This window comes from Lathamus discolor, chromosome 3 (assembly GCF_037157495.1).
Source record: "Lathamus discolor isolate bLatDis1 chromosome 3, bLatDis1.hap1, whole genome shotgun sequence".
Lineage (NCBI taxonomy): Eukaryota > Metazoa > Chordata > Aves > Psittaciformes > Psittacidae > Lathamus > Lathamus discolor.
This window is the reverse complement of record NC_088886.1, coordinates 28,460,075-28,473,162: the sequence shown is the minus strand read 5'-3', so window position 1 is coordinate 28,473,162 and position 13,088 is coordinate 28,460,075.

The following is a 13,088-nucleotide window of genomic DNA, read 5'->3' as shown; positions in this document are numbered from 1 at the left end:
TGAAAAGCATTACATTCCTGCACTGATAAAGGTGGGATTAGCTAGACCTGAAATTCAATGCGTTCGTCTAGGGACAAACCTGTAAAGCAGCACTCAGGCAAGACGTGCTGGTGGACGTGCCAGGAGGTTTGAGCCAGGTTCCAGTGCCGAGGCAGTCTCCCCTCCAGGCCATCCATCAGCACATGTGGTGATGCCAGTCATGGGGGAACATGTTGTCACTGCAGCAGAGCCCACACTCAGGAGCCTCGCGGGGGTAACACAGGAATGTAAGCCAGAAAGGGGCAGTTCGATTTGTTTCTCCCCATAGCTTCTGTCCATTGTGTCTCCTTTCCTGCTGCCAGAGGAGCTGCTGTGTGCCCCACTGTGCCAGCCCTGACCTGCCCTGACAGATACTAGCTGCAGGTGATTTCCCTCTCACAATATGTTTGACTGTGTGCTGAGCAGTTCTCCATTTCTGTACCTGCCAGGAAAAAGAGACGAGAGCTGTCATTCTGGAAACTCGGATGGTTTTGCACCAGTCAGCACTGGCAGTGAAATGAGAGTTCTTCAGGTGCAACGTGGTACCTGAGAGCAGCTGAGCACCCTTTACCTTGTGTTGGCTGCAGGCTTGACCTGAGAGTGGCTGATGCCACCTCTTTTTGGCCTAGCACCTGTGTTCTTTGCGGAGCAGTGCCTGTGCTGCAGATGATGCTGAGCTCATGTGTTCAGGCTGCCCAGCTCGGCCAAAAGTTTTTGTAAGGAACAGAGATAGCTAGAGCTGGGAAATGACCAAAGAGGGAGGAGGGTGTAGGACTGCTGACTGCTGACCTCTGATCCCTCATCCCAGGAAGATGCATGGTCTCTGTGTGCATGACTTTAGCATGGCTCAGGCCTATAAAAATCAAGAGTCATCACTCTCCACCTGGAGGTTTCTGCTTCCCAAAGACCAGGAGCATTTAAACTCTGAGCTGGCTGCAGCAGACTTTTGTCTTGCCACGACATAGGTATCTGCGGCTTGCACCAAGCTTCTGCGTGCTTCTGCCCGCTCTACTCCCTGCTTGGCTTGGCTCCTGCCTGCAGTTCAGTGCAGGAGCCTCCACACTTGTCCTGACACCTCATTGTAGCCCAGCTTTCATCAAGGCATTCCTCTTCCTTGAGTCTTGGCCCTGGTATGTTTGGCCCTGTTTCCTCTGAGCTTCTGAGGGGCTTGTGAGTGCCTTGACTCAGACTCAAATGGCTCCACATTTCTTTGTGCAATACCCCATGATGTGACAGTGTCCCTCCTGCAGGATTAATGCCGAAACATGAGACCAATATGTGGGAAGGAAAATACAGTTTCACTTCAGTTTTGCATGGCTGACCCTCATGTGAACAGCTGGAAAGGAAAGGCATTTGAAAAGCAGAAGAGAACAAGAGCATCAGAGATAAACAGGCTGGAAAGGATGACCAGTGCTTTGTGAGCATCTTATCAAAAACAACACTGGGAGATTACTTGAGCACTTTTATGGCAAGAAATGCAGGGACTAACATGGCTCTTCAATCTGGAAGGGATGGAAAAGCCGAGATCCAAGTGCTGGAGCGTGGTGCCAAGTTGTGGGAGATACAATGGCCCATGGGATGGGAGAGAGCCAAAAGGCTCCTATGTGCTTTATGTTCTGCAAAACAGGGGCACCCCAGGGTGCAGGGCCAAGCAGACAACAGGCACCTGGGGACAAAGGAAAGGCTTTGATCTTCTGCCTTGTGTGTCAGCTGCTTGCTCTGCATCAGAGCCACTGGGAGAAGTGGCAGTGCCAGCTCCCTCCTTCCTGGAGCAGATTTGAACCACACATTGGCTGTGCTTCCTGCTCAACTCATGGGCTGCACCAGCTCATGAAAGGGAGCTGAGACACCCAGGTTTTTGCAACCTTGGAATCACACTGCAAACCCACTACGTGCCAGGGCTGGCAGGCATGGTTCCTGGGAAAGCCTGCCCTCCCTGCTCCTGTCTCTCCAGTGCGATATCCAGTAATTTCACAATGCCATGAGTATCCCCTTGCTTGTGTTTTTGGCATTTGCTGCTGCCTTTCTCAACTGCCCTGACTTAAACAGGGGTGAGATATTTGGATCTGACCCTTGTAGGAAAAGCTAATGTGCTACCTTGGAAGAGGTCACCCCATCCTGCGCTCTTCTGGCAATCCAAGCATGCGAAATCATGCTCTGGAGCTTGGTTCTTCAGCTGCAGTCCCAGCATGTGCTGCCATGCTGCCTGAAGAAGGAGGGGATCATAGCAGGCACTGGTACCTGGGAAAGGATCTGCTGCCTCTCCTGTAGCAAAGGGGCTGTGGGGGAGACAAGGATGGGCCACGTGAAGCCAGGAAAATGTGCTTGGGAGAGTGGAAACGTGGCAGGTAATTCTGAGAGCTGGCCACAGCTCCGTCTTCCCTTCAGAATAACACCCTTGTTTGCTTCCTTCCCGAGGAAGCACCTGCATCTGGCCTGGCTCTCCGCATTGTCCACATCTGCCAGATGGACAGGAGCCAGAAAGCACCAGGTACCTGGGGGAGAGACATGGGGTGAAGGCGGTGCAGTCCCTTCTTCCTTGGAACATGCAGACCTGAGGTATCCTCTGGTATCTCCTCCTTGGAGTCCTCCAGGGGTTGTTTCGCCTCTCTGCAGTGGGGAGGCTCATCTCTCCGTTTCTCCTACCACACAAGGAGGGATGTGAATGTGGTGATGCTCATTACCACTGATCTGCTTGCCAGGGGCTGGAAACAGAGGGCCAGCAGAGATGTTCGTGCTTGGACACTGTCAAAGTGGGATTAAAACAGGCTGGCTCTTCTAATGGGGCTTCCTTATTTGCAAAGACTGGGTTTCACTGGGATTTTAACCCTGGACCTCTGGGGACCCTTCTGTGCTCCTTGCACTAGTGACCCTGCCTACAGGGAGATGGGCTGGCAGTTATCCCTGCTTTATCCTTGCTCAGAGGAAGCAGGGAGATGAAGAGATTAGCAAAGAGCAAGGCTTCAGCACTGCTTCCTGCCTGACAGTTACATCTTTTGGCAAGATGCTGTCCCTCCCAGGTGCAGCCGAGGGGGACAGCAGCACCACAAGGACAAGCCCTTGGCGTGCGCAGGCCTGATACGGCTCCTGCCAACAGCCAAAGTGTCCAGGCAGCCCTGCAGCGGGCGGCTGGGGCTGGTGGAGATGGAGCAGGAGCTGTTGTTGACCTGGAGCCTTCAGTGGCGCAGGGTCAGCCCGGCAAAGCTCCTCTATCTCAGCGGCTGCACCGCGGGACCGTGCTGCTTGTCGCTGCGCTGATAGCAACTCTGCCCGGAGAGCCCGGCTGCTTTTATCTGGCGGTCAGGGCGGCTGCCGCTGCGGCAGGGGGGCTGCAGGGCCGGGGGCCGCAGGCGGGTGTACAAACAAGCTCAGGATGTGAGCACAATGGCCAAAGACGGGCCTTTGGAAAGCAGGAGGACACAGCGCGGCAGCCCTTGGGGCACATCAAAGGTCTGTCTTGCCCTGCACCGCCCAAAAAGCCTGTGTGTTTGATGGCTACCTGTGGACCTGGCCCCGGCGTCGCGTCACACGAGGGGAAGAGGGTTTGAGCGGTGGGAAGCGGAAAGGGAAAAGACAGCAGTGGGGAGAGGGACGAGACAGGAGCTGGAACACAGTCCTGGGGGGCTCTGCCTCCAGATCGTGGGTCGCTCACAAGTTTCCTCCATCCCACTTTGTTCTGGTCCTTGCTGATCTGTATCTGTGCAGAGCATACAGCCCCTCTCTTTCCTCCTTCAGTCCACCTCCAGGCAGGCATTTCAGGTCACTTTTGCAAAGTTCTTTGTGTGCAATTTTGTAAGCACTTTTCTTGAATCAGCAATTGACACAGCTGGGGGCTGTTGGGGTTTTTCTCTTCCAGACTTGGTGGTTTGAATTCTAATCGGCCAGGGATGCCATCCAACATCTGTGGTGTTTTGTTTCGAAGCCCACGTAGCCAGAAGGAAAGTGACTGTTGCCCAACAGTCTTAGAAAGCTGAGCTCTGAACGATGCCTGGATGGAGTTGTGGGAGGACATGAAGATGCTGTGAGAGGGGCCTGCTTTGTAAGCTGGACATGTGCCTGCCCTGCAGGGACCTGCAGTACCTGCTGAACCTCACTAGCAGGATCAGTGGGAAGGCCTGGGAAGGGGCTGGAAAGTTTTGCCTCCGATTTGCTCCGCATTGCATGCACATGCTGCTTTATCCTTTGGATAAAGGACAGCCCAAGCCTGGTCTGTGGGAACCACCCTCTCGATAAGGGCTCATGTTGACTCAGATTAGGCTTGTCCACTGCTTTGTGTTTTTATAAAGTGCATTTATTGGCAAAAGAGCAGCCCAAAGCACAAAGGAAAAGAACAACATAAAGAAGAAGCCAGCACCATGCTCAGCATTGAAGGCTCTACTGGGAAAAAGTACCCCCAAGGGGGCTGGACGATGGTTCTGCTCTTGGGAAGTGGCTGTACTCTGAAGGAGCTCGCCCCAGGCATCCTGGAGCAGCAGGCTAAGCCAGTACCTCCTCTCTGGGTTTCTGATTGCAGGGCTTTCCTGGCCTCCGAGGCTTTTCTGCTTTTGAAGCCATTGTCAGGGTAATTAAACCCTCCTAGGCAGATGCAGGAGCCATTGGCAACCTGAGGTTTGGCTTTGTCCTGTCCACCTGCTGGAAATGCCTTGTTTTAGGGCGGATTAATGCCTCACAGCAATATATGAAGGCAAAGAGGGGTCTTTAATTGGGGTGGGATTAGCACAGCAGGGCTGGGCAGGGAGAGCAGGGGCTTTTTCTCTATCTACTACTTGTCCCTTTTCTGCGCTGGCAGCAGCTGTGGCACCTGCCCATGGCTGCCTGCGTGCCAGCTTTGTGCTACTGCGGCCCAGGCGACGCCATGTGCCTTGTAGGTTTATTTACGGAGCAGAGGGTGAGACGCAGTGTGCAAACCAGGGGACCTCTGGCAGCCAGAGGGCTGGGGATGCTTTTGGCACTCAGGTGCCTGGCATAGCCCCAAGTGGCTCATGCCTTTCCTTTGGGCTGTTGTGGGGTCCCAGGGGCTGAGCTGAATTCCAGGGGCTGCAGTTTTGCAGCCAGACCCTGCCCTGGACACGGACAGGCAGCAGGCATGGGTAATTTAAATGTGAGCCCAGGTATCCTTTTCCGTGGGGCATGTGAAGCAGGGCCTCAAGGGCAGATCTCCTGGGAGGTGTGTGGCTGGAGAAAGGCCATGACTCTCCCAGCTCTGGGAATCAAGAGATAAGCAGCCCTGTGCCTCAGCCAAGCTGCCGACCTTCCCATCCCTGCTGGTCTGCCCCATGACAGCCTTTTGCCCCAGGCAGGCACTTGTCCCCCCATGTCCCCTCCTGAGGGACGAGGTGCCAAAGGCAAATGTCCATGGTGGGCTATGCAGAGGCACAACCTTGTCTACCCCCTCCCTGTTTTGGCAGGCATCTTTTGGGATGCACACATGGCAGAGCCAGGCTGCTGCTCAGCTGGAAAAGCTGACTTTAAAAATGTCTGTGTTTTTGTCTCAACGTGGCCTGAAAGTTCAAGTCTTTCCTGCAGCTAAAAGAACTCTCTGGTGCAGTCGATGGAAACAATCTCTGCTCCTCCCTTACCCACTTCCCCAGTGGAGAGCTGGCTGGTATTTGTTCTCAACTTCTGACTTTTAGTCATCCTTGGCCTGTATGGGAATGGCCAGTAGGGACGGTTTCCAGCACCAGCCTCTCCTTCAGCTCTGCTTGGCTCAATCTGTCCACAAGAACTGCCCCGGGGGCTGCTGCACCCACCCTGGCTCCCTCCTCAGCTGGGTGCAGCTGTGGGTTGTGCTGGGTGTGATTACCCCTCTTTCGAGAAAGCGCCTTTCTTTGCCTGTGCACGTCCCAGCATCTTTTACAGCTTCCTCCAGATGTGAATTCAGAGGTTTTATTTATTACCCTGTGATGCAAAACAGGCAAAGCAGCATGTGGTTATGTGCACCTCTTTGGAGGAAGTAGAGCTGCCACAGCCCTCCCTCCCCTCTTCCTCCTTGTTATGGGAGCCTGGGGTTAAAACTCCTTGTCCCTTCGCTTTGTGCCCTAGCAGGGACTTGGGGGAAAAAGTGAGTCCCAGGAGAGAGGCTTGTCCGGGGCTGAGTGTTGATGTGCTGTCAGCAAGCAAGAGCCGGTGATGCTGGGCCCCTGCCACCCAGCAGGGTGCTGTGATTACAGGCGTGGATGCCAGCCAGGTGGGCAAAACCACATGCACCCACACACTCACGTCTCAAGTACGGGCACACACACACATGTACATCCACATGTATGCCCCTGTCCACACACACACCTGACACAGGCACTCACATGTCTGCCCACAGCTCTTGGGTATACCCAGCCCTTCCCACCACACTGCCTGCTTGCCTACCAAAGCAAGAGGGAGCGGGCAGCGGAGCTGGAGCGCTGGATTCAGCACCAGTGGAAGTGACGAGGGAAAAGGAGGTGTTTTCCTTGGTTCTGCTGAACTGCACTTGGGATGTTTTCCACCTCCCACCTGCGATGGGAGGCGGCATTACTCGGGGACAGCCTTGACCTGCTGAAGAAGACCCACCAAGGGCCGAAGGCTTTCCCCTAGCAACTGGGACCACTCACTGTGCCTGACCCACAGCCACTGTGGGTGTCCCTGTGGGGTGGCTGGAGGGTGTTGTGGAGCCGGGAGCGCTCAGGGCCATCAGGGAAGGAGCACCCCCCTTCCATAAACACTGTGTCTCTACTGGCTCTCTGGGAAAATATTTGTCCGTCTGAGGCAGGGCTTTTAAAAATCTCAGCATTTTCACCTGCGAGCTTCTTGCAGGAGGCAGACAAGTCCGAAAATAAAGATCCCAACCAAAGCAAACGCCTGCAGCCCACACTTCACCTCGTCGTTCCCCAAAAGCAAACATCGGCAGTGATGTGCAGCATTTTAGGTGGCCGCAGCAGAGAAGGCCCCTTTGTTTTTCAAACAAGGTGCCTTTTCATGCAGAGGTTGGCGGCGGCCCTAAGAAACCAGCGGTGTTTCACCGGGGCGCCTGCTGGAAATGCAGATGTTGCCTTACGGCAGCAAAACACCTCTTTGCATCCGAAGCCTGGGAGCGGGGAGGAAGCGGCGGCCGAGGGTGTTGACTGCGGCATTTCCGCAGGATCCCCGCAGCGGGGCTGGGGACCGCCGGCCGTTTGTTCGTGCCCTTTGAAGGAGACAAAGCCCCCGCCATGGCTTGGTCGCTTCCGCTCCAACCGAGCGCGGCACCGTCGGACGTGGGGCTGCTGGGAGGAAAAGCAAACAGAAGGGAGGCCAGAAGGACCAGGCAGAAGGAGGGGATGTTATCAGGTGCCCCATCTGCGAGGCACTGTTCAAAAGGGAGGAGAATGATGGAGCCATCAAAGCTGTTCTGATGGGCTCGGTCCAGATGGAGAAGGGTTTGACCCAGATGCTGCCAGGCTTCTTCCCACTCACAGTGGGCTCCCCTTTGTCTCACATCAGGGGCAAGCCCCACTTCTGTCCTCTACTCCAGAAGACAGACCCTTGGGATGACAGCTATGGACTCCTGGGCATTACGAAGGGCAGCAGACTGCCCTGGGCATCCCTTTGGGGCTGGGGGGACCCTTGGGCAGGAGCAGTAGGATCAGTGCCTTGGGAGCACTGGTTTGGAAGCATGATCGAGGCTATAGCTCAGGCGATAAGGGTGAGCTGTCCCAGTCGAGGGCACACACATCCCAGCTCACTGCAGTTCATATAAGATCCTGTACAGTATATAAGGTCATATACATATTTATAGATGTGTGAGTATACATTATGTGTGGCTTTTCCATGAATATACGATCAGTCTCAGAAATTTTGGGAAGGAGCATTTTGTTGACATGAATTGGAGATTTGGGCTGCCTTGCAAGCACGTTCCCTGATGGATGGCCCCTCTAGACACTCTAAGACAGATGTGGTGATGCTCCCCATTGTGCCAACATCCCACTTCTATCCCCAGCCTGGCCCTGCAGCACAGGAGCCTGGTCAGGGTGGCAGCACCTGTGGGGACACCCAGACCTGCCTGGGGAACAGGGACAGGAGGGTCCCTGGGGGTATCACCAGGGCTGTGCACAGGAGCTGGCGCCATGGCCATGGCTGAACAGTGTTTCTGAGAGCGGAGCTGTTGTGGAGCAGGGAATAGGGAGATTTTTGGCCACTCTCCCTCTGCACCACTTCTGCTTCCCAAGAGGGCGAGGAGGGGGATGATGAAACATCCCAGAGGTGGCTTTTCCATGAAGTAGCGTGCTGCTCTGGTTAGTGAAAATCCCCAGCTCTCCCTCACGCTCCCTCATGTGATGCATGCGTCTGGTCTCACCCCAACATCACTGCCACTAGTGCATCCCATTGCCCATGGCTGGGAAGGGAGCTGCAGTGGGGACGATCGTTCCCCCTTGTGCTAGGAGAAGAGGGATTCTTCCTGCCCAGGATGGGAAGCTGCGGCCAGCAGGACTCCAACCCCACAGAGCCCCTCCGAGGCTGGCTGTTCTCCTGGTGACCCTGCAGCAGGGGCTGGAGGCAGCCATGTGGCTCCAAGGGCAGCGTGTCCCCATCTGAAATGCCAGCTGGGTCTGTAAATAACACCTGGCATGGGGCTCTCCTGGCACCGGACTGAGGAGACTGAGCCCTCTCTGCTGTTGTGCCCAGGGCTCCTTCCCCACTGTACAGATGGGGAAACTGAGGCACGGTGGGGTCCTTGACCCTGCCTCGCAGCAAGCCTGTGGTGCAGCCGGATGGGTTTGCAGGGCTCTGGAAGGCGTTTTCCAGGGGCAGAGGGCGGCTATTGCTGCCACCCTCTCGGGGGAGCCAGGGCACCTTCCCCTGCCCACAGGTGTCTCATGCCCCTGCAGTAGCCCCCACCCTCCTCACCCCCTGATCCCTCCTGGCCATATCTCCCAGGGATGGCGGCTCCCACCCCCCTGGCCGCCTCCTGGGGCAATCTGTGGGGACCACACAGGCCTTATCTGTGAGCCAGCCATGGGCAGGGCTCCCTGCCACCACTATCAATGGGGCAGCTCCTGAGCTGGGGCTGAGGGGAGCCAGACCCATCCTGGCTGTGTTGGGGCCGGGGCTGGGGGCATTGCATGGCCCTACACTGACCACTGCAGGGGGATGCTTAGGGTTCCTAGGACCCCTCTCGGACACTGCTGGATTGGAAAGGTTCCAGCCAAGGCTCTCGCGCTGTGTGGCTGTGGGTGGTGGTGGGACATGTGGAAGTGGATGGCGCAGCAGCCTTGTGTGACCACCAAACTCTCAGCAGCAGTTTCCTCATTGTGGTGATGCTTGCAGGAGTGGGGGGCAGAGCCCTGGGAAAGGCTTTTCTGTCTCTGTCACAAGTCCGGTTGACCTCAATGTTTTATTTATTTCTCTTGAGTAATGCCTATCCTCCTGCTTCTAGCGGCTCAGTGGAGTGCTGTTGGGATGCTAGCCGGCTGTGGATGCTGCCTCTCCCCTGAGCCCTTGGAGTGCAGGGTAGCAGGGTCATCTGTGGTCTTGCAGCCTGTGGGCATCCCTGTGATGCCAAGCATCCCCCTGCGCCTCAGAGTCCCATTGCCTTCTGGCTGCTGGTGCTGCCTCGCACAGGGACAGAGCAGAGTGAGGGATGTCCCTTGGGAGAGGGAGTTCTCCATCCCAGTGGGCAGGATCTGTCCCTGTGTGTGCTGGGACAGCAGTGACCATGGATCACCATGCTTGGGGTGAAGATATTTGTTGTTCAGCTGTTGGATGGACCAGAGCCTGAGCTGGGTGTGAGGTTCTCACTCCTTGGCATTCCTGCTGTCCACTGCAGCCCCAGGATCTGGGTGGGAGAGGAGAGCATAGGGAGGAACACATTTTGGCTTCCTATTAGGGCTTTGAATGAGGGTTTTGCATCCCTGCCATGTCCTGTCCATAAGGAAAATGGGAAGGGTCAGCTGGGAGCTTACCGTGCCTGCTGGAGTCGGCCCATCTGGCCATAACCGCAGGGAATTAGACATGGGTGGAAAACTGTCTAAAAACCACCCAAATATTTGCATTTCAAGCACTTTTCCAAGTTTTGGGGAACGCTGACAAAGCAGCAGCGTGGGCGATGCAGGCTTGCCGGGGGGGTCCGCACGGGGTTTTGGGGGCAGGATTTCAATGGTCAAACAGCTTTGGTTAAACTAAAACAGCAACTGAGCAAACAGGGAGATTCGGCAGTGCTGCCACTGCCCCTCTGCCAGCTCCTCAGGGCAAACCTCCCACTGCCGAGGAGCCTTCAGACCACCCTGGTGCTGGAACAGGGGGTACATGGCTCTGGCCTCAGTACTCCCTTTTTGTTCTCAGTTGAAGGGGTTTGGGGCATGAAAAGGGCTTCTCAAGCCAGGAACATCTCAGGGGTCTGGGGCTAGGGCTGAGGCTGAGGTTGAGCTGGTGGGCCTTGCCCAGAGCCTTTGTGGCTGCCCCATCCTATCCATGGGAGGGGATGCTCACCTGCTGTTTGGCTCCTGCCCATCCTGCCAGCTTTTGGCTGTAGTAGCAGCCTGTGTGGAGAAGGGTGACTGGGGAAGAAGGGACTGCTCACCCCAAGCATGGACTGGGCTGGAATAGGGGAGAAGTTGGGGGGACCTGGGGCTACCCCATCCCACTGCATTTCCCCTCCCCACACCCAACTCTGCCAGCTCCTGGGACAGGTCAGAGCAAGCAAGCTGCAGGCACGTCCTGTCCTGCTGCTGCAGGGAGGGCTCAAGGACATGGGCTGCAGGGGCAAGAGCCCAGCGCGTCCCTGGGTGACACCAGCAGGATGGTGACAGATGTGTCCTGGCCCCATGAGGGGTGGGGTGGGGTGGGCTTGGGCACGGTGATGGGGCTGGGGGCTCGGCGCAGGTGGAGGGGGATCCGTGCTGCTGGCTGCTACTGCTGCATCCGGCACCAAGGGGGGATGGAGAGGGGAGTGTGTGCAGTGATGGAGGCCCCCGCGCATGTGTGTGCATTCATGGTGGGACCAGCTCATGCTGAGCATCGATCTGTTGGGCTCTTCCTCACAGCTTGGGGTCCAGCCATGTTTGTATCCCCTCCCATGCTGGCGGGATGCTCCATGCCCTGCAGCCATACCTGGCACCTCAGTCTGTGCTGTGCTTGCGGGAAGCGGGAGACCCAGAGCTCAGTCAGGTAGACAGTGATGAGGAGGGTCATCATCATGCTGGAGCAGTGAGTCAGGGACAACAGATACAGGTATGCTGGGCAAGGGGACTACAGTGTGCCCCCATGCAGCAGGCACCTATGGCTGGTGCTGGCCCCAGGGCTATGTGCAGGCAGGGGAATAGGCTCCTGCACGTGACAGCCTGGGTGGTGCAGCACATGTATGTACATGCTAGGGCATGGCTCTGCCTCCCCGGGGCAAGGATACGTGCAGATCATTGCCGTGGCGATGGACCACAGCGCGATGAGCATCAAGCAAATGAGGGAGAACAGCAGGACTGCCATGATGTAGCCCACGGTGACCATCACAAAGAGGCAGATGCAGCCAATACCACAGGACCTAATGTGTTTCTTCAGCTGTAGGCGATGCTGGTGAAACTGGTGCAGCACAGGAGTGTTAGTGGAGCTGGGGGGGGCCCCATAGGCCTTGTGTACCCCACAGCTGTGGCTGCCCTCTGCACGGTGCTGCACATGGGGGCTGTGTGTGCATGTAGGGGGTGTTGTGCTTGTGCAAGGCAGGGGTGAGCGTGTTTGTGTGTGCAAGGGCTGTGCAAGGGATGTCTGAGGGCACAGGGCTGGGTGTGCAGCATGCAGGATGTATGGACAGGGGTATAGGGGAAACACGGAGAGCTGTGAGTGCTGGGCACATTGTATAGGGCTAGGTGTAGGGTGCAGTGTATAGGGGCTGCAGGGAGTAGGGCTGGGTGTCCAAGGTGTAATGTATAGGGATGGGTGTAAGGCTGAGCATGCAAGCTACAGGTAGGGTTTACAGCATGCAGTGTGCCAGGGTAGGTGTAGGGACACAGTATATAGGGCAGGATGGGGAGGTATGTGGTGTGTAGGGACAGGTGTACAGGGGTTAGTTGTGGGGCTGAGGGATGGGGTGGGTAGAACCTCGTGTCCATAGCACTTCAGGCATACACAGAGCCCCCAGGCTCCATATCCCTCACCTCCATGGAGCAGTTGCAGCAGGGATAGCAGAGGATGTGTGGCCAGCAGTGACGGTGGCACCCGTGCAGACAGTGCTGTCTCGCTGTGCTGCAGAGCCCCTGTTTCAGCCTGTCCTCCTTTTGCTGCAGGACACATATGGGGCGACTGTGTCCCCATGGGACCACCCTGCCATGAGGCAGCTGCTGCTCCCCTGCCACCTCACCAGGCTGGAGGAGTCCTAGGCTGACTACGTGAGGCAGGGCCAAGCTAGTGAGAGACAGGAGGAAGCGGATGGAAGTGTGATGTGCAGAGCCAGCTGTGGCACCTGCAAGCAGGGGTATGGAGGGCTGGGGCTAGGCCCTGGGGCTGCTGTGGCAGAGGTAGAGAACGGGCAGAGTCTTGGGGTGCTCAGCCCCAGGGGTGGCTGGAGCAGGGGATGGTGGGGAAGAGGATGCGGATCCAGGCTGTTTGAGCTGATGCCTGGTTCTAGCATCTTGAGGACACTGGAGTCAAACAGCAGCTCTGCTGCTCCACGTCCCCAGGGGGGTGTGGGGTGACTTACAGGAGGGAGGCCAGCGAGCTCAGGTGGATGAGGGGTGCTGCATCAAAGCGGGGTGAGAAACTCCGTGGTGGGCTGGGCAGCTGCGGAGCCCTGGCCTCACAGGATGGATGGCAACCACAGCAAAACATCGCCCCATTCCATTCCCATAGCAACCCCAGGATCCTCTTCCTCCCCCCACCCCATTCCCATGGCAACTTCAGCATCCCATGCCAGGGTGCAGGGGGACCCGTTTGGGGTGCAGCTGCCACTCTGGCTTCATCAGGAGCCCACTGTCAAAAGGGCAAAGGGCTGGGGCTCTAAGGTGCCTGGGGGCCCAGTATAAACCAGCCCTCATTTTCCTTGGGGTGCTGGGAGGTGATTCGGAGACCCCTGAGGATGCAGGGCTCCACCTAGCTCAAGGACGCCCTGCTGCCCACGCCCGCCGCCCCGGCTC